This window comes from Rhinoraja longicauda, chromosome 14 (assembly GCF_053455715.1).
Source record: "Rhinoraja longicauda isolate Sanriku21f chromosome 14, sRhiLon1.1, whole genome shotgun sequence".
Classification (NCBI taxonomy): domain Eukaryota; kingdom Metazoa; phylum Chordata; class Chondrichthyes; order Rajiformes; family Arhynchobatidae; genus Rhinoraja; species Rhinoraja longicauda.
This window is the reverse complement of record NC_135966.1, coordinates 5,623,937-5,643,808: the sequence shown is the minus strand read 5'-3', so window position 1 is coordinate 5,643,808 and position 19,872 is coordinate 5,623,937. Positions and strand designations below refer to the sequence as shown.

Sequence of the window (19,872 nt, the reverse complement as noted above, 5' to 3'; positions counted from 1 at the left end):
GGAGGGATTGGGGAGGGGAGGAGGGAGAGGAGGTGGGAGGATAAAGGGGGTAGAGGGGGATGGAGTGAGGGGGAGGGGGAGGGGAGGGGGAAGGGAGAGGGGGAGGGGGTGGAGGGGGTGGAGGGGGAGGGAGAGGAGGAGGGATTGGGGGAGGGGAGGAGGGAGAGGAGGTGGGAGGATAAAGGGGGTAGAGGGGGATGGAGTGAGGGGGAGGGGGAGGGGAGGGGGAAGGGAGAGGGGGGGAGGGGGTGGAGGGGGAGGGAGGGGAGGAGGGATTGGGGGAGGGGAGGAGGGAGGGGAGGTGGGAGGATAAAGGGGGTTGAGGGGGATGGAGTGAGGGGGAGGGGGAGGGGAGGGGGAAGGGAGAGGGGGGGAGGGGGTGGAGGGGGAGGGAGGGGAGGAGGGATTGGGGGAGGGGAGGAGGGAGGGGAGGTGGGAGGATAAAGGGGGTTGAGGGGGATGGAGTGGGGGGAGGGGAGGGGGAAGGGAGAGGGGGGAGGGGAGGGAGGGGAGGAGGGATGGGGGAGGGGGGTGGGGGAGGGGAGGGGAGGGGGGAGGGGAGGGAAGGGGAAGAGGGTGCTGCACCAATGCAGGAGAGGTTTTGGGCCCACTTGGTCTAGTCATTCCTATAACATGGTGCCCAGAACTGAACACAATACTCTAAATGAGGTCTCACCAACGTCTTATACAACTGCAACATGACCTCCCGACTTCTGTACTCAATACTCTGGCTGGTGAATGTGAACTCTGTTTCTCTCTGTTTAGGTGCTGGATGAACCGTTTGGTATTTATGTTTTTGTAATTCTGATTTTGAACAGCCACAGCTCTTTGCTTTCTGAGTACATTTACGTTAGTGAGTGTTTCATCTGACAGCTTTGAAGTAGACTCTGGTGGGAGGTCGCTAACTCAGCCTGACAACCCTGTAAGCGTGGCTAACGGTTTAAATCATAACAGCGAGTTAAAGTTTGTAAGTCATGCTATTACCACAGCTTGTTTTTAGAGAGTACTTTGAAATCCTTCAAACTTCAAGACAAGTTTATTTTTGACAGGCATGCCTTATAATTATATTTAAAAAAGGCAATTTTCCTAAAATTGTCAAACCGTCTAGCTCTGAGTCACGAAAGAAAAACAAGCAAATAGAGATTTATTTCCATATGTGAAAATTATTTGGCAGTGTTTCTTGAATCCAGATTTACCACTGCAAAACAAGGATATTGATTGAAGATTTTTATCATTCACTGTCACCACCAAGTGCGGATTGAGTAGGTGTTGACTGATATGCTTTACTGCAGAGATATTTTACTTGATACGATGGGGCTTAAGGATATAAGAAAATAACTGCAGATGCTGGTACAAATCGAAGGTATTTATTCACAAAATGCTGGAGTAACTCAGCAGGTCAGGCAGCATCTCAGGAGAGAAGGAATGGGTGAAAATAAAATAAAAAACGTTTCGGGTCGAGACCCTTCTTCAGACTGATGTCAGGGGGGCGGGACAAAGGAAGGATATAGGTGGAGACAGGAAGATAGAGGGAGATCTGGGAAGGTGGCGGGGAAGAGAGGGACAGAGGAACTATCTAAAGTTGTTTGAAGTCGATGTTCGTACCGCTGGGCTGCAAGCTGCCCAGGCGAAATATGAGGTGCTGTTCCTCCAATTTCTGGTGGGCCTCACTATGGCACTGGAGGAGGCCCATGACAGAAAGGTCAGACTGAGAATGGGAGGGGGAGTTGAAGTGCTCGGCCACCGGGAGATCAGTTAAGGCTTAAGGATATCGTTCAGTCTTGCATCTCCACACAATAGAACAAACCTAACAAACCTGACAAAGTCTGAAGAAGGGTCCCGACCCGAAACATCATCCATCCCTTTTGCCCAGCGATCGGCGTGGACTAGCACCATCCCACACACTAGGGGCAATTTACAATTTTACCCAAGGACAATTAACCAACGAGCCTGGACGTCTTTGGAGTTTGGGAGGGAAACCGGAGCACCCGGAGAAAACCCACGTGGTCACGGGGAGAACGTACAAACAGCACTCGTAGTCGGGAGCGAACCCGGGGTCTCTGGCGCTGTAAGCACTGTAAGGCGGCAGCTCTATCGCTGCACCACTGTGCCGCCCCTTCAGAGCATTTCTCCACTGATGCCGGCTGACCCTTTGAGATATTCCAACACTTTGTATCTATCTTGGGTATAAACAGCATCTGCAGTCCTAGATAGAGAGATAGAGTCATAGAGTCATAGTGTGATAGTGTGGAAACAGGCCCTTCGGCCCAACTTGCCCACACCAGATAACATGTCCCAGCTACACTAGTCCGCCTGCCTGCATTTGGTCCATATCGCTCCAAACCTGTCCTATCCATGTACCTGTCTAACTCTTTCTTAAACGTTGGGATAGTCCCTGCTTCAACTACTTCCTCTGGCAGCTCGTTCCATACACCCACCACCCTTTGTGTGAAAAAGTTACCCCTCAGATTCCTATTAAATCTTTTACCCTTCACCTTAAACCTATGTCCTCTGATCCTCGATTCCCCGAAGAGAACTTGCCCCATGCATTCCTTTGAGCTTTGCCCCTCTCACCTTTGATTTTTCCACTCTGGGAAATAAAGGTATTTCTGACTGTCTGCCCTATCGATGCCTCTCATAGTTTTATGTCTTTCTATTAGGTCTACCCGCAACCTTCTGTGTTTCAGAGAAAACAATTGAAGCCTGTCCAACTTTTTTCCCGTAGCTAATATCCTCTAATCCAGGCATCATTCCGCTAGCCCTCCAACTGGGTTGTCATCCACGACATCTCCCGCTGTGATATAAGACGTTGGGTCACCAATTGACACCTAACTCTCTCGCACGGTTCACTTAAATCATGGCATATTTTTGTTGAGTGTCCTTGATTATTTTTACCTCATGCACATTTGTTCTGTGGGGCACCTTGGGAAATTATGTCTTCAGATAGCCTCCAAGTCTTTAGTTCTCAATTATAAATTCAGCGGAGTATAATCAGATTCAATTTGCAGTGATGATTAGAGGGTCGACTACATTATTAGCGATTATTTTTATTAATTGTCCGCGCGTGCTGATTTTTGTAGGTGCTGTTTAGACACGGTTGTTTTCTGCCAGATTTGTTGATAATCTTTTTGCCAGTTTTTCATCCACGTATTCTCCCTTGTTGACCCCATTCCATTTATCCAAACGTCACCCTAGCGATGAAGTGGAATTTACGGAAAGAACAGATTGATAGAAACATAGAAACATAGAAAATAGGTGCAGGAGGAGGCCATTCGGCCCTTCGAGCCAGCACCGCCATTCATTGTGATCATGGCTGATCGTCTACAATCAGTAACCCGTGCCTGCCTTCTCCCCATATCCCTTGAATCCACTAGCCCCTCGAGCTCTATCTAACTCTCTTTTAAATTCATCCAGTGAATTGGCCTCTATACTTTGATGGATACTTTGATGGAAACTCCAAATTCTCTCCCTGTAAATAATTTATCAAATTTACAGGCAATAGATTTACCAATAGACAATAGACAATAGGTGCAGGAGGAGGCCATTCGGCCCTTCGAGCCAGCACCGCCATTCAATGTGATCATGGCTGATCATTCTCAATCAGTACCCCGTTCCTGCCTTCTCCCCATACCCCCTGAATCAGTCCCTTGGTCTTACTGACATTGAGAGCCAGGTTGTTGTGCTGGCACCATTTGGTCAGTCAATCGATCTCACTTCTATACTCTGACTCATCACCATCTGTAATTCATCCAACAACGGTGGTGTCGTCGGCGAACTTGAAGATGGAGTTGGCACTGTGTCTGTCTACACAGTCACGAGTACAGAGTGAGTAGAGTGGGGGGCTGAGCACGCAGCCTTGAGCTGCTCTCGTTCTGATTGTTATTGAGGACGACGTCTTTTTGCCAAGTCGAGCAGACTGTGGTCTGTTGATGAGGAAGAATAGAAGCATTCTTCGAAGATTGTCTTAAAAGTGACCTGCCACCATTGATACTGTACCAATTGCACCAACCACTTGTTCTCCGTGAGTGTATTTGATTGCTTGCACTGGATATTTTCCACAACCTAAAGGATTTGTTTCTAGTCATTTTGGCAGGCGGATAAAATTCTCTCTCCTCTCCTGGGCACTGCTGTCTCTGGTGCAGCCAAGACAAATCATGTTGGCGATACCAACTGGGCTAATGAACAGGTTGGAAGGGAACAATTTATGAGAACAAACCATTTGGAAGTGCATTTGAAAGGCCCTGTTCTTTCCTGCCCATGTCTCTGGAGGCAGAAGTGCTTGTCTTGACTGGGAACTTTCGAGTAGATTATTTTTCCCTGCTGCAAAACCAACTACTTTGCTTTAGACTTTGGAGATACAGCGCGGAAACAGGCCCCTACAGGTCACCCCTACAGGTCACCCCTACCCCTACAGGTCACCCCTACTCGAGCACTATCCAGCACACTAGGGACAATTTACAATTTTACCGAAGCCAATTAACCTACAAAAACCAGCACCAGTCTTTGGAGTGTTGGAGGAAACCGGAGCACCCGGAGAAAGCCCATGCAGACCCAGGGAGAACGTACAATCTCCGTACAGATAGAATAGACAACAGACAATTAGATAATGGGTGCAGGAGGAGGCCATTCGGCCCTTCGAGCCAGCACCGCCATTCAATGTGATCATGGCTGATCATTCTCAATGGCGGAATGGCGGGACTGTCATATGTTAAAAGACTGGAGCGACTAGGCTAGACTGGAATTTAGAAGGATGAGAGGAGATCTTATCAAAACGTCGCGCCAGTCTTTCAACATATGACAGTCCCGCCATTCCAGGAGTTAACCTAGTAAACCTACGCTGCACGCCCTCAATAGCAAGAATATCCTTCCTCAAATTTGGAGACCAAAACTGCACCCAGTACTCCAGGTGCGGTCTCACTCGGGCCCTGTACAACTGCACACAGTACTCCAGGTGCGGTCTCACTCGGGCCCTGTACAACTGCAATATGAAGCCAGAGGGAGAGATAGAGTCATACAGAGAGTCATACATTGAGTCATAGAGTCATACAGGAAACAGCCCCTTTGCCCCAACTTGTCCACACCGCCCAACATGTCCTATCTACAGTAGTCCCCCCCGCCTGCATTTGGCCCATATCCCACTAAACTTGTCCAATCCACGTTCCAGTCCAAATGTTTCTTAAACATTGCATGGCTACCTGCCCAACTACCTCCTCGGCAGCCCGTTCCATACCCCCGCCACCATCTGTGTGAAAAAGTTACCCCTCAGGTTCCTATTAAATAGGAATAGGATATATGTTTTCAGAAGTTCTAGGAGCAGAATTAGGCCTATCGGCCCATCAAGTCTACTCTGCCATTCAATCATGGCTGATCTATCTCTCCCTCCTAACGCCATTCTCCTGCCCTTCTCCCCGTAACCCCTGACACCCGTACTAATCAAGAATTTATCTATCTCTGCCTTAAAAATATCCACTGACTTGGCCTCCACAACCTTCTGTGGCAATGAGTACCACACCGTTCAGACTCGCTACCACAGCCACATCTGCTTTCTTGGGACTTGCCTGCGCCTCCATCTTCTGCCTCGTGGTTTCCAGCTCTGTCATGGGCCTCTTCCAGTGCCATAGTGAGGCCCAGCAGAAATTGGAGGAACAGCACCTCATATAAGGGCGGCACGGTGGCGCAGCGGTAGAGTTGCTGCTTTACAGCGAATGCAGCGCCGGAGACTCAGGTTCGATCCTGACTACGGATGCTGCACTGTAAGGAGTTTGTACGTTCTCCCCGTGACCTGCGTGGGTTTTCTCCGAGATCTTCGGTTTCCTCCCACACTCCAAAGACATACAGGTATGTAGGTTAATTGGCTGGGTAAATGTAAAAATTGTCCCTAGTGGGTGTAGGATAGTGTTAATGTACGGGGATCGCTGGGCGGCACGGACTTGGAGGGCCGAAAAGGCCTGTTTCCGGCTGTATATATATGATATGATATTTCGCCTGGGCAGTTTGCAGCCCAATGGTATGAACATCGACTTCTCCAACTTTAGATAGTTCCTCTGTCCCTCTCTTCCCCTCCTCCTTCCCAGATCTCCCTGTATCTTCCTGTCTCCACCTATATCCTTCCTTTGTCCCACCCCCCTGACATCAGTCTGAAGAAGGGTCTCGACCCGAAACGTCACCCATTCCTTCTCTCCCCGAGATGCTGCCTGACTTGCTGAGTTACTTCAGCATTTTGTGAATAAAAACCATTCAGTACCTGATGGGTGAATGCGAAAATATCCTTGGGATTTTCCTTGGAGCCCTTTGCAGCAGCAGGAATGGCGGGAAAATTGGCCACATTTCCAAAAGCGGAAAGCTTGTGTTACATTTGTCGCAATTTTCAAGCAAATAAAAAGGATCATTGATTTTCTGTCAGCGTCATGTCCCGACTCTCCTTGGGTTTCCATATTGGCTGATGGCCTGCTGCTTCTCTGGCCGTTTGATGTCGCAGCGAGAGGCTGGAATAGAAGCAAATGATTTCTTACCGACGACTTAGCACAGCAGGGAGCTGAGCTCCGGCAGTGACAGAGGGAGCCGCATCTCGAGTGTCGGTGCGCAGATGCCGGTTTACACCGAAGGTAGACTCACAACGCCGGAGTATCTCAGCGGGGACAGGCAGCATCTGTGGAGAGAAGGAATGGGTGACGTTTCGGGTCGAGACCCTTCTTCAGACTGAGAGTCAGGGAGGAGGGAGACACAGAGAGAGGGAATCCTTATTTTTTCTTTAAAAATTTAACATTGAAGCTATATAAGAACTCTATAACCAGTTTGTCGTTTATTATTATTATTTGTACATATGCTTTAAAAAATTAAAAATTTAAAAAAAAAAAAAAAGGGGACGAAGATCAAGGAAAATGTAGAATAGATCATTGTTTGTCCATCATCGATTTAAACTAGCATCATAGAAACATAGAAACATAGACAAGAGGTGCAGGAGGAGGCCATTTGTCCCTTCAAGCCAGCACCGCCATTCATTGTGATCATGGCTGATCATCTACAATCAGTAACCTGTACCTGCCTTCTCCCCATATCCCTTGATTTCACTAGAGCTCTATCTAACTCTTTAAAATCCATCCAGTGAATTGGCCTTCACTGCCCTCTGTGGCAGAGAATTCCACAAATTCACAGCTCTCTGGGTGAAAAGGTTTTTTCTCACCTCAGTTTTAAATGGCCTCCTCTTTATTCTTAGACTGTGGCCCCTGGTCCTGCAGTTCCTTCCCACACATTTCGTCAGCCACACTGCGATATCTCCTCAAGGTGTGTCTACTTTCAAGAAGTTCTCCTCCTCTCTCTGACACGAGTTCTGCAGCATCCTCTCCACCCCCCCCCCCCCCCCCTCCCCTCTGCGCTTCCTCCAGCACTCCCACTCTACAAGTACGTTTTAACCTAGACTTACCTTCCCCGAGCCAACAACGATATATTCCACATTTTCACACGTTCACAAGTTATAGTAGAACTAGGCCATTCGGCCCATCGAGTCCACTCCGCCATTCAATCATGGCTGATCTCTGCCTCCTAACCCATTTCCCTGCCTTCCCCCCATAACCCTTGACGCCCGTTCTAATCAAGAATTTGTCTATCTCTGCCTTAAAAATATCCACTGACTCGACCTCCACAGCCCTCTGAGGCAATGATTTCCATAGATTAACTACCCTCTGACTAAAGAAGTATAAGAAAATAACTGCAGATGCTGGTTGAAATCAAAGGTATTTATTCACAAAATGCTGGAGTAACTCAGCAGGTCAGGCAGCATCTCTGGAGAGAAGGTATGGGTGATGTTTCGGGTCGAGACCCTTCTTCTGACTGAGAGTCAGGGGAGAGGGAGACACAGAGAGAGGGAAGGGTAAGGTGTGAAAACGAGACATCAAAGGGGACGCAGATCAAGGAAAATGTAGAATAGATCATTGTTTGTCCATCATCGATTTAACCTAGCATCATAGAAACATAGACAATAGGTGCAGGAGGAGGCCATTTGGCCCTTCAAGCCAGCACCACCATTCATTGTGATCATGGCTGATCATCTACAATCAGTAACCCCTGCCTGCCTTCTCCCTTGATTTCACTAGCCCCTAGAGTTCTATCTAACTCTCTTTTAAATCCATCCAGTGAATTTGCCTCCACTGCCCTCTGTGACAGAGAATCCCACAAATTCACAACTCTCTGGGTGAAAAGGTTTCTTCTCACCTCAGTTTTAAATGGCCTCCCCTTTGTTCTTAGACCGTGGCCCCTGGTCCTGCAGTTCCTTCCCACACATTTCGTCAGCCCCACTGCGATCTCTCCTCAAGGTGTGTCTACTTTCAAGAAGTTCTCCTCCTCTCTCTGACACGAGTTCTGCAGCATCCTCTCTCCCCCCCCCCCCCTCCCCTCTGCGCTTCCTCCAGCACTCCCACTCCACAAGTACATTTTAACCCAGACTTACCTCCCCTTAGCTAACAATGTTATATTCTACATTTTCACGCAAGTTCACAAGTTATAGTAGAATTAGGCCATTCGGCCCATCGAGTCCACTCCGCCATTCAATCATGGCCGATCTCTGCCTCCTGATCCCATTTCCCTGCCTTCCCCCCATAACCCTTGACACCCGTTCTAATCAAGAATTTGTCTATCTCTGCCTTAAAAATATCCACTGACTTGACCTCCACAGCCCTCTGAGGCAATGAGTTCCATAGATTAACTACCCTCTGACTAAAGAAGTATAAGAAAATAACTGCAGATGCTGGTACAAATCGAAGGTATTTATTCACAAAATGCTGGAGTAACTCAGCAGGTCAGGCAGCATCTCAGGAGAGAAGGAATGGGTGACGTTTCGGGTCGAGACCCTTCTTCAGACTGAAGGGTCTCGACCCGAAACGTCGCCTATTCCTTCTCTCCCGAGATGCTGCCTGACCTGCTGAGTTACTCTGACTAAAGAAGAATCCTTTCCTTGTTCCTCAGCCCCTTTGATCTTTCGTTTTCGCACCTTACCTTTCCATATCTCCGTGTCTCCCTCTCCCCTGACCCTCAGTCTGAAGAAGGATCTCGAACCGAAACGTCACCCGTTCCTTCTCGCCAGAGATGCTGCCTGTCCCGCTGAGATACTCCAGCATTGTGTGTCTACCTTGAGTATTGATCATTATTTGCAAGTGGCTGCAAAAAAGCTTGTCAAGTTACAGCACTTTTCCCTGATTCAGGAAACTATGGTTGGGCGGTTTTCTGTTTGTGAAAGTTGATATTGGACTGTCAAACTTAATTTAAGAATGAATAGATTAAGACATAAATGATAGGCGACTTGCCAGAAGTAAACAGCTTCATTTCTCTTTATTGCGCTTCATGCCAGGAGTTACACGTTTCCAACCGAGTTGGGATATTGAGTGGAAACCCGTAAACCTCAGTTTGGTCCAGTTAATTCATGGCTGAACGGATTTCTGAATAGATTTTTCGATGACGCAGTTTAAATTAAAACTCCTTTCAGAGAGAAGGTGTGTTATTGACGAGGTATTGAGAAGGATGATGAAGTGACTGAGATTATTTTCAGAAATAACATGCCCCAAATAGGAATCTGAGGGGTAACTTTTTCACACAAAGGGTGGTGGGTGTATGGAACAAGCTGCCAGAGGAGGCAGTTGAGGCTGGGACTATCCCAACATTTAAGAAACAGTTGGGCAGGTACACGGATAGGATGTGTTTGGAGGGATGGAGCCAAACGCAGGCAGGTGGGACTAGTGTAGCTGGGACATGTTGGCCGGTGTGGGCAAGTTGGGCTGAAGGGCCTGTTTTTATGCTGTATCACTCTATGATCAATGAAGACAAGCGTATCATATGCCTTCTTTACCACTCTATCTACCTGTGTCACCAGTTTCAGGGAGCTATGGGGTTGGAACCCAAGATTCCTCTGTACTTTATATCTTAAAAATCCCTTACATTTATGGGTGGACCATTCAGTAATGTGATCTCAGAGGGAAATATCACCCATATCTTCTCTCCAGACATGCTGCCTGTCCCGTTGAGTTACTCTAATATTTTGTGTCTATCTTCAGAGGGGAGCAGTCTGACCCTGAGTCTGAAGAAGGGTCTCGACCCGAAACGTCACCCATTCCTTCTCACCCGTGATGCTGCCTGTCCCGCTGAGTTACTCCAGCATTTTGTGTCTACCCTGAGTCTGGTGAAATGTGCTCTCAAGGTTTTATATCTTCTCACTGATGGGAGACAGGGAGGAGAGGGAATGACGTAGGAGAAGGAATTATCAATTGTTTTTACAATCTAGGCAGATTTAACATGAACCCTCTTGTGGTTCACAATCAACCACATTGTCTGGGCAGATTACAGGCTAGATTAGTTATTAAGAAGAGGCAAACAGGGCGGCACGGTGGCGCAGCGGTAGAGTTGCTGCCCTACAGCGTCAGAGACCCAGGTTCGATCCTGACGATGGGCGCTGTGTACGGAGTTTATACCTTCTCCCCGTAACCTGCGTGGGTTTATCCCCAGATCCTCCGGTTTCGTTCCACACTCGAAAGACGTGCAGCTTTATAGGTTAATTAGCTTCGGTAACGATAGTAAATTGTCCCTAGTGTGTGTAGGATAGTGCTAGTGTACGGGGTGATCGCTGGTCGGCGTGGACTCGGTGGGCCGAAGGTCCTGTTTCCGCGCTGTACCTCTAAACTTTAGACTCTAAAACTCTCAGCTCAAAATGTGCAAAATCAAGTTATCTTCCAGACAATACTATGACCACGATGAATATGAGTTTTCAGTTTAGTTTAGTTTAGAGATACAGCACGTAAACATGCCCTTCGGCCCACCGAGTCCGCGCCGACCAGTGATCCCCGCACATGCACACTATCCTACACACGCTAGGGAAAATTTGCAATCTTTACCGAAGCCAATTAAGCTACAAACCTGTACGTCTTTGGAGTGTGGGAGGAAACCGGAAATCCCAGAGAAAACCCACACGGTCACGGGGAGAAGGTACAAACTCCGTACAGACAGCGCCCGTAGTCAGGATCGAACCCGGGCCTCTGGCGCTGAGAGGCAGCAAGTCTACCGCTGTGCCACCGTGCTGCCCTTAGGAAAATAAAGAGGAATTTCAATGGAGGTAAGTGGCTATGCTTGTTCAGGCTGACCCTGCAACGTCACCAGGACAACGGGCCTTCATGGTCGGGTCAATACAATACCACACAATACAATATATCTTTATTGTCATTGTACAGGGAGGGGTACAACGAGATTGGGAATGCGCCTCCCATACGATGCAATAATTTAATTAATTTAAACAACAACAACCCAACGAAACAAATTGTAACAGTTTTAAGACAGAATAAAGTGCAAGTAGATCTGTGCCGGATCACTGTGCGATGTGACCATCCGGCTCAGCAGGGCCGGTTCATAGCAGCTATGGCCCTGGGGATGAAGCTGTTCCTGAGTCTGGAGGTGCGGGCGTAGAAGGCCTTGTATCGTCTGCCCGATGGTAGGAGTTCGAACAGACTGTTGCAGGGGTGTGAAGAGTCTTTGTGGATGCTGGTGGCTTTTCTGAGGCATCGTGTGTTGTAGATGCCCTCCAAGGCTGGTAGCTGTGTTCCGATGGTCCTCTGAGCTCTATGGACTACCCGCTGAAGAGATTTCCTCTCTGCCTCCGTGCAGCTGAGGTACCACACAGGGATGCCATGTGTTATGATGCTCTCTATGGTGCAGCGGTTAAATGTCGTCAGCAGCTGTTGGGGTAGACCAGACTTCTTCAGTGTTCTCAGGTAGAACAGTCGTTGCTGTGCCTTCTTGACCAGCGCAGCATTGTTAGTGGACCCCTGCACTCACAACAACTGGGAGTTGGAAATGGCGCCAAACTGGCGACCCAGTGTACTGTCTCAGTGCACTACTGTTGTACACTTGTATTGTATCTGAGATGCTTATCCAATATGTATCTAAGTCAATAGTCAATAGTCAATAGTGGTTTATTTGTCACATACACATAAATGTGTAGTGAAATGAAAAATTACCCGCAGTTCAACAATAAGACCAATAAGAATAATCAATAAAAATGCAATAACACGCACAATCATAAACTAACACCAAACGAAAGAAACATCCATCACAGTGAGTCTCCTCCAGTCCCTCCTCACTGCGATGGAAGGCCAGAATGTCTTTTTCTCTTCCCCTGCCGTCTTCTCCCGCAGTCAGGCTGTTGGAGTTGCCACGTCGGGGGGGTCGGGGGTCCCGACATTGAAGCCCCCACCGGGTGGTGAAAGGTCCGCGGCCTATTCCAGGCCGCGCCGGACGGTGAAAGGTACGCGGCGGGCCGACCCAAGCCCCGCGATTCGGGGCGGGCGAAGACGCTGTCGCTGCCGCTGCCGGAGGTCCCGATGTCGGCCCTCACCCAGGGGCCTGCGGGCTTCCGACGTTCACGCGGCCCACGCCGGAGCCTCCGGAGACGAGTCGCAGCCGCTCCCGCAGCATCCGAAGGCGGCCAGCGCCGCAGGTTGTGAGTACAGCCCGGGCCGTGGGCTCTGCGAACCAGAGCCCCAGGTGGTCCCAGGTGCATGGCCGGTGGTAGGCCGCAACGGGAACGGAGACACGACACAGAAACAAAGGGCAGCGCTGGCTCCTCCTTGAATGCTTATGTATAGTGATTCTTGTGCTGAACTTGCGTACAAAAATGAATTTCACTGTACCTCAGTACATGCGACAATAAAGTACCACCATAAAGAGATAAGAACCATTGTATCGGAAGCTTCATAACCCAAGATCAACATTTTTTTTAAGCTGTCTTTATCCGCAGAAATCTGGCTCGTTGTCTCTGCCTCACATAGCACATTGTCATTAGGAATGACGTGCGACCCTGGAGAACTTCCATCTCCCAGACATCTTTGTGATGGTGGAGCTTTTCACAACGTTACATTTCCACGCTCCAGGATCCCTGCAGCCTATCCCAGCTGACGTTTGCCAGTTTGAGCTATCTCCCACACAATGATGTGCCAAGCACCCTCTCTGCCAGACGAAGCATTGTGTTCCAGGTCCCTCAGGGAAGAAGCCAGCAGTTGTTATCATGACAGGTCCTTCAAAGATTGATAACAAGAGGAGTTGAGTATAGGAGCAAAGAGGTCCTTCTGCAGTTGTACAGGGCCCTAGTGAGACCGCACCTGGAGTACTGTGTGCAGTTTTGGTCTCCAAATTTGAGGAAGGATATTCTTGCTATTGAGGGCGTGCAGCGTAGGTTTACTAGGTTAATTCCCGGAATGGCGGGACTGTCATATGTTGAAAGACTGAAGCGACTAGGCTTGTATACACTGGAATTTAGAAGGATGAGAGGAGATCTTATCGAAACGTATAAGATTATTAAGGGGTTGGACACGTTAGAGGCAGGAAACATGTTCCCAATGTTGGGGGAGTCTAGAACAAGGGGCCACAGTTTAAGAATAAGGGGTAGGCCATTTAGAACGGAGATGATGAAAAACTTTTTCAGTCAGAGAGTTGTGAATCTGTGGAATTCTCTGCCTCAGAAGGCAGTGGAGGCCAATTCTCTGGTGGCGGCCTCCATGTCATGGCCACTCTTGTCCCGCCCTCTATCTTTGCAGCCACAATCCAGAAGAGGCTAGTGGACTTCTTTTGGGGAGAGAGGAAGCACTGGGCTTCCGCAGCGGTCCTGAGTCTCCCGTTAGAGGAGGGCGGCCAGTCCTTGGTATGCGTGTGGCGGGTCTCTGTGTCAGGACTCTGCGGAGGTACGTGTACGGGGAGCACCCTCCCAGATGGCACGCTCTGGCCACGTACATTTTCCGCCAGGGCCGTTGCCTAAGGGGAGTTTCGCGGCTCCCGGTGGCGGCCATCAGTCGACCCGCCACACGGAGCCGAGAGAGAGAGAGAGAGAGAGAGAAGGAGAGAGAGAGGGAGAGAGAGAGGGAGAGAGAGAGGGAGAGGGAGAGGGAGAGGGAGAGGGAGAGGGAGAGGGAGAGGGAGAGGGAGAGGGAGAGGGAGAGGGAGAGGGAGAGGGAGAGGGAGAGGGAGAGGGAGAGGGAGAGGGAGAGGGAGAGGGAGAGGGAGAGGGAGAGGGAGAGGGAGAGGGAGAGGGAGAGGGAGAGGGAGAGGGAGAGGGAGAGGGAGAGGGAGAGGGAGAGGGAGAGGGAGAGAGGGAGGGAGAGAGGGAGGGAGAGAGGGTGGGAGAGAGGGTGAGAGAGAGGGAGAGAGAGAGGGAGAGAGAGAGAGAGAGAGAGAGAGAGAGAGAGAGAGAGAGAGAGAGAGAGAGAGAGAGAGAGAGAGAGAGAGAGAGAGAGAGAGAGAGAGAGAGAGAGAGAGAGAGAGAGAACAACGTCAGTGGATATTTTTAAGGCAGTCATATGCAGATTAGTACGGGTGTCAGGGGTCGTAAGCCGCAGTCATTAAACAAAGAATAACTTTCCGTGAACTGAATTAACTCTTAGAATATTGTGCAGTGTGTAATTCATTTGATTGCTTAAATAGGGAAGATAATCTCGGTCAAAACGGAGAAGTTATTAGAAAACAGGTGACATTCGGGTTAAAAAAATGGCATTTCCAGGATTTTTACTTACAAATGTGAACGTATGATCAATGGTCGGCATGGACTCAGTGGGCCGAAGGGCCTGCTTCCAAGCTGTATGTTTCAGTTAAAAAATAAACTCACTCATTCTGACCTTGCCCATCAATGCTGAATACACCTTAGTAATCTTTCTATTGGAGTTAATGACAATTGTCTTGAAATGGGTTCAATGGTTCTTTATTATATTCTTGTTGTTTTTGCATACAGATCAGTCAGATTGTAAGGATGTGAGCCAATATTAGGTGCTTTAGACCACACGTACAATGCACCTTCTTGTACCCACAGAGGACAAGTATCACGGTGACTTTGTTTGGAAACTGCTAACATTACATGCGCCATTGCAACACATTCCTACTTGCGGCCTCTCAGATGGCAATGAATCATTAAAAGCAAGAGAGTCTCAGGGGTTATGGGGAGAAGGCAGGAGAATGGGGTTCGGAGGGAGAGATGGATCAGCCACGATTGAATGGCAGAGTAGGCCTGATGGGCCGATTTCAAGGGAATTATTTATGACTGATGGGAGGAGGCAGCGTGGAAACAGGCCCTTCGGCCCCAACCATGCCTCCTCCCATCAGTCATAAATAATTCCCTTGAAAAGGAAATCAAAAAGAGATAATTAACTTTGGCCAGCTTGCAACATTGCGTGATCAAGATGAATTCATTACGGTCACACTGTGAAGCAATGGGTATTTGCAAGCACGGAGTAATTAGATTTCATTGACAGTTTTTTTTGTAGGAATATAGCATGCAAAACTGTGAATAAAATATGTTTTCCAGGCAAAGGACAATGACTTTAGAAACACAGAACAGAAAAATAGGTGCAGGAGGAGGCCATTTGGCCCTTCGAGCCAGCACCGCCATTTTTTGTGATCATGGCTGATCACCTACAATCAGTAACCTGTGCCTGCCTTCTCCCCATATCCCATGATTCCGCTAGCTCCTAGAGCTCTATCTGTCTCTTTGTGCCCTCCCTAGTTCTTCAGTGAGCAATGTTGGACTTTGGGAAGTCAAACCAGGGCAGGACCTCCTCAGTGAATGGTCAGGGCCCGGGTGGTATTGCACAGCAGGGGATTCGAGGTGTACAAAGTACATAGTTCCATGAAAGTGGCACCGCAGGTAGATAGGGTGGTGAGGATGGCAGGCATCTGCCGTGCTGACCATCGTCAGTGATGAGTATAGAAGTTGGGACACTGTGTTACAGTTGCACAAGACGTTAGTGAAGCTGCACATGGAGTATTATAGACAATAGACAATAGGCAATCGGTGCAGGAGGCCATCCGGCCCTTCTAGCCAGCACCGCCATTCAATGTGATCATGACTGATCATTCTCAATCAGTACCCCGTTCTTGCCTTCTCCCCATACCCCCTGACTCCGCTATCCTTAAGAGCTCTATCTAGCTCTCTCTTGAATGCATTCAGAGAATTGGCCTCCGCTGCCTTCTGAGGCAGAGAATTCCACTGATTCACATTCTCTCTGACTGGAAAAGGTTTTTCCTCATCTCAGTTCTAAATGGCCTACCGATAATTCTTAAACTGTGGCCCCTGGTTCTGGAATTATGCCTCCACTGCCTTCTGGTATTATGTCCGTTTTTGGTCTTCAGCAGGGAAGAGTGCAGATGGAGAAACACGAGGACTTATCCCATTTGGTTTGTAGAAATATATAACAAGGATTTGTGGGCCTTTTTGTGAAATATTACATTTGAGCACTTCATCGCTGTAGTTTCATATCAGTTCAGGTGAGTAGAAATGTAGAAACAAGCTGTTTCAGATTTCACATTTCCAATACTAAATATATCATTTTCCTAAATTAGTTGTTAAATCGTTTTTATTTTGTAATTAAGTACACCTTTGACTGATTCATCATTTAATATCCAAGGTTGACAAACAAATTGATGAAACGCAGATCGAGTAGGTTGAATGTGGAACCATCAGTTAGACACGACTGCACTGTCATTACCTTCTGATACCGACTATAATTGGAAACTTGTCCGCATTGAGGAATCCAGCCCATCTATAAAAATAACACGGATGTTCTGTAGATAGAGAAGAATGAAAATTAATTCTTTAGTAGAGAGCTGTTAATGTGCGGGGATCGCTGGGCGGCGCGGACCCGGTGGGCCGAAGGGCCTGTTTCCGCACTGTATCTCTAAATCTAAAATCTACAGTGCGGAAACGGAAATCTACAGTGGTTCAAACCACCGTCCACGCCAGCCAGCAATCACCCCGTACACTGGCACTATCCTACCCACACTGTATGTCTCTTTTTTTTCCTAGTCAGATGTGCAGCACTTTGGTCAACGTGGGTTGTTTTTAAATGTGCTATACAAATAAATTGACTTGACTTGACTTGACTAGGGACAATTCACAATCTTTACCATAGCCAATTAACCTACAAACCTGTGTGCCCTTGGAGTGTGTGAGGAAACTGAAAATCTCGGAGAAATCTCACGGGGTGAAAGTACAAACTCCGTACAGACGGCACCAGTGGTCAGGATCGAACCCGGGTCTCTGGCGCTGTAAGGCAGCAACTCTACCGCTGCGCCACCGTGCCGCACCTAGAATTAGTGCCATATTTGTGCCATGCTCTTTATTTTTATTTTGTGCCCTTCCAATTTGGCTGAGCATTTGAATAAAGAATTAATAGCACAATCTGAAACCTTTCCAAAGGCTCCAGCTCTCCAAGGCTCCAGTTCTCCAGTTCTTCTTAAAACTGAGATAAAGACAACCTATTTCACCCAGAGAGTTGTGAATTTGTGGAATTCTCTGCCTCGGAAGGCAGTGGAGGCCGATTCACTGGATGTATTCAAAAGAGAGTTAGATAGAGCTCTTGGGGCTAGCAAAATCAAGGGGTATGGGGAGAAGGCAGGAACGGGGTACGGTACTGATTGTGGATGATCAGCCATGATCACGTTGAATGGCAGTGCTGGCTCGAGGGGTCCAATGGCCTACGCCTGCACCTATTGTCTATATATCTATATCCCACTGTTGTCGGCTGGATCTACAACATTTTAGTTTCGTTGAGAGACACAGCGCTGAAACAGGCCCTTCGGCCCACTGAGTCCACGCCGACCAGCGATCCCAGCACATTAACACTACCCTACGCACACTAGGGACAATTAACCTACAGACCTATACATCTTTGGAGTGTGGAGAAAACCCAAGCAGGTCACAGGGAGAACGTACAAACTCCATACAAACATCACCCACAGTCAGGATCAAACCCGGGCCTATGGCGCCATGATGCAGTGGCTCTACCGCTGCGCCACCATGATGGGGATGAGACGAGGTACAGGAAAGTGATCAGGAACCCAGAGTCACGGTGTGAGGACAATAACTAGGCCCTTAATGTCAGCGCGGTGAAAGAGTTGGTTGGCTGGGTTCGGTTTATCGGATAGGGTGAGGGTTGGGGGTGTCAGAGGGGGACAGGAGATTGGACGGAGGTTTAGGCAAGGTACTGGAACAATGGAAATGGTTATTGCACACGGAATCACAGTGCTTGCCAGGGTAAAGTGCTGGAGGAACTCTGCAGGTCAGGCAGCATCTGTGGAGCGAGTGGACAGATTACTTTTCGGGCAGGGAACCTTCTTCAGACTGATTGGATGCCCCGTTGAGTTCCTCTAGCGCTATGTGTTTTGTTCAAGATTCTGTTCTCAGCTTTGTTGGTTTTTGGTTGTTTGAGAGGTTCCACTTCAAAAGGCACAACTTAGCATTAAAACACAAAGTGCTGGAGTAACTCTGTGGGTCAGGCAGTATCTCTGGAGGACATGCATAGGCGACGTTTCAGATAATAGACAATAGACAATAGGTGCAGGAGGAGGCCATTCGGCCCTTCAAGCCAGCACCGCCATTCAATGTGATCATGGCTGATCAGTCTCAATCAGTACCCCGTTCCTGCCTTCTCCCCATACCCCCTGACTCCGCTATCCTTAAGAGCTCTATCTAGCTCTCTCTTGAATGCATTCAGAGAATTGGCCTCCACTGCCTTCTGAGGCAGAGAATTCCACAGATTCACAACTCTCTGACTGAAAAAGCTTTTCCTCATCTCAGTTCTAAATGGCCTACCCCTTATTCTTAAACTGTGGCCCCTTGTTCTGGACTCCCCCAACATTGGGAACATGTTTCCTGCCTCTAACGTGTCCAACCCCTTAATAATCTTATACGTTTCGATAAGATCTCCTCTCATCCTTCTAAATTCCAGTGTATACAAGCCTAGTCGCTCCAGTCTTTCAACATACGACAGTCCCGCCATTCCGGGAATTAACCTAGTAAACCTACGCTGCACGCCCTCAATAGCAAGAATATCCTTCCTCAAATTTGGAGACCAAAACTGCACACTGTACTCCAGGTGCGGTCTCACTAGGGCCCTGTACAACTGCAGAAGGACCTCTTTGCTCCTATACTCAACTCTTGGGACCTTTCTTCAGACTCTGAAGGGACTCAACCTGATCGTACGCCTATCCATGTCCTCAGCCTGACCCGCTAAGTTGCTCCAGCATTTAGTGTTTAGCTCAAATTTCCAGCTTCTTCAGATTATCGTGACTTCAGTGCGCACAAGCGGTGCAGAAACAATGTCGAAAAGATAAATAGAGTTCCGGTTTATTTTAGTATAAGTGAATAATTAATGGTCTTAATTACCACTAAACCATTCCTTTGACGTTGATAAATTGCTTTTTATGTTTGTGTGTGTGGAATTTCATTCCTTGCGATGTTAATTACTAATAGAGGTATATCAAATATAATATTTTAACTTCTTGTCTTCTGCATCTCCCATTTTCCATTCCCCCCTCTATTTATTTAACTTGTTTTACGAGCGTAAACATTGAATTAAATGCTTGCACTTCCTGGTTTAGGGGTATATTTCAGTAAAGATTCTTCAGTCTGACCGGTTTTAGAGACACAATATTTAAATGACACTTTACTTTATTGTCACAGTGATATCTACATTTTTTTGCACACCCAAGGTGTGCAAAGATTACTCCTGCACACTCTCCACTTCCTCGCTCTCGTCTTCCGTCCGGACACGCCCTGGTCCATGTTACCACCTGACGGCGGGAGCGGTCCCCAGTGGAGGTCTCTCTATAAGGGGGTTCTCCCCCTTTACATCGGGGACCTGGGGTGGAGAGTGTTGCATAAGGCTATAGCCTGTAACAGGTACTTGAGCCGGTTCACGGTCTCGTCTGCCGCCTGTCGCTTCTGCGGTGAGGAGGAGACCGTGTACCGTTTGTATACAGAGTGCGTGAGGTTACAGCCCCTGTTCCAGTATCTGAAGGGGCTGCTCCTCAAGTTCTGGCTCCATTTTAGCCCTACGTGTTTAATTTTTGGGCACC

General features: G+C 48.2%; 1 protein-coding gene across 3 annotated transcripts in view; it reads left to right on the top strand.

Moving 5' to 3' along the window:
• Positions 1–19,872, top strand: part of gabrg2 (gamma-aminobutyric acid type A receptor subunit gamma2) — an 84,580-nt gene that overhangs the window by 42,416 nt on the left and 22,292 nt on the right. The gene's annotated exons all lie outside the window — the stretch shown is intronic.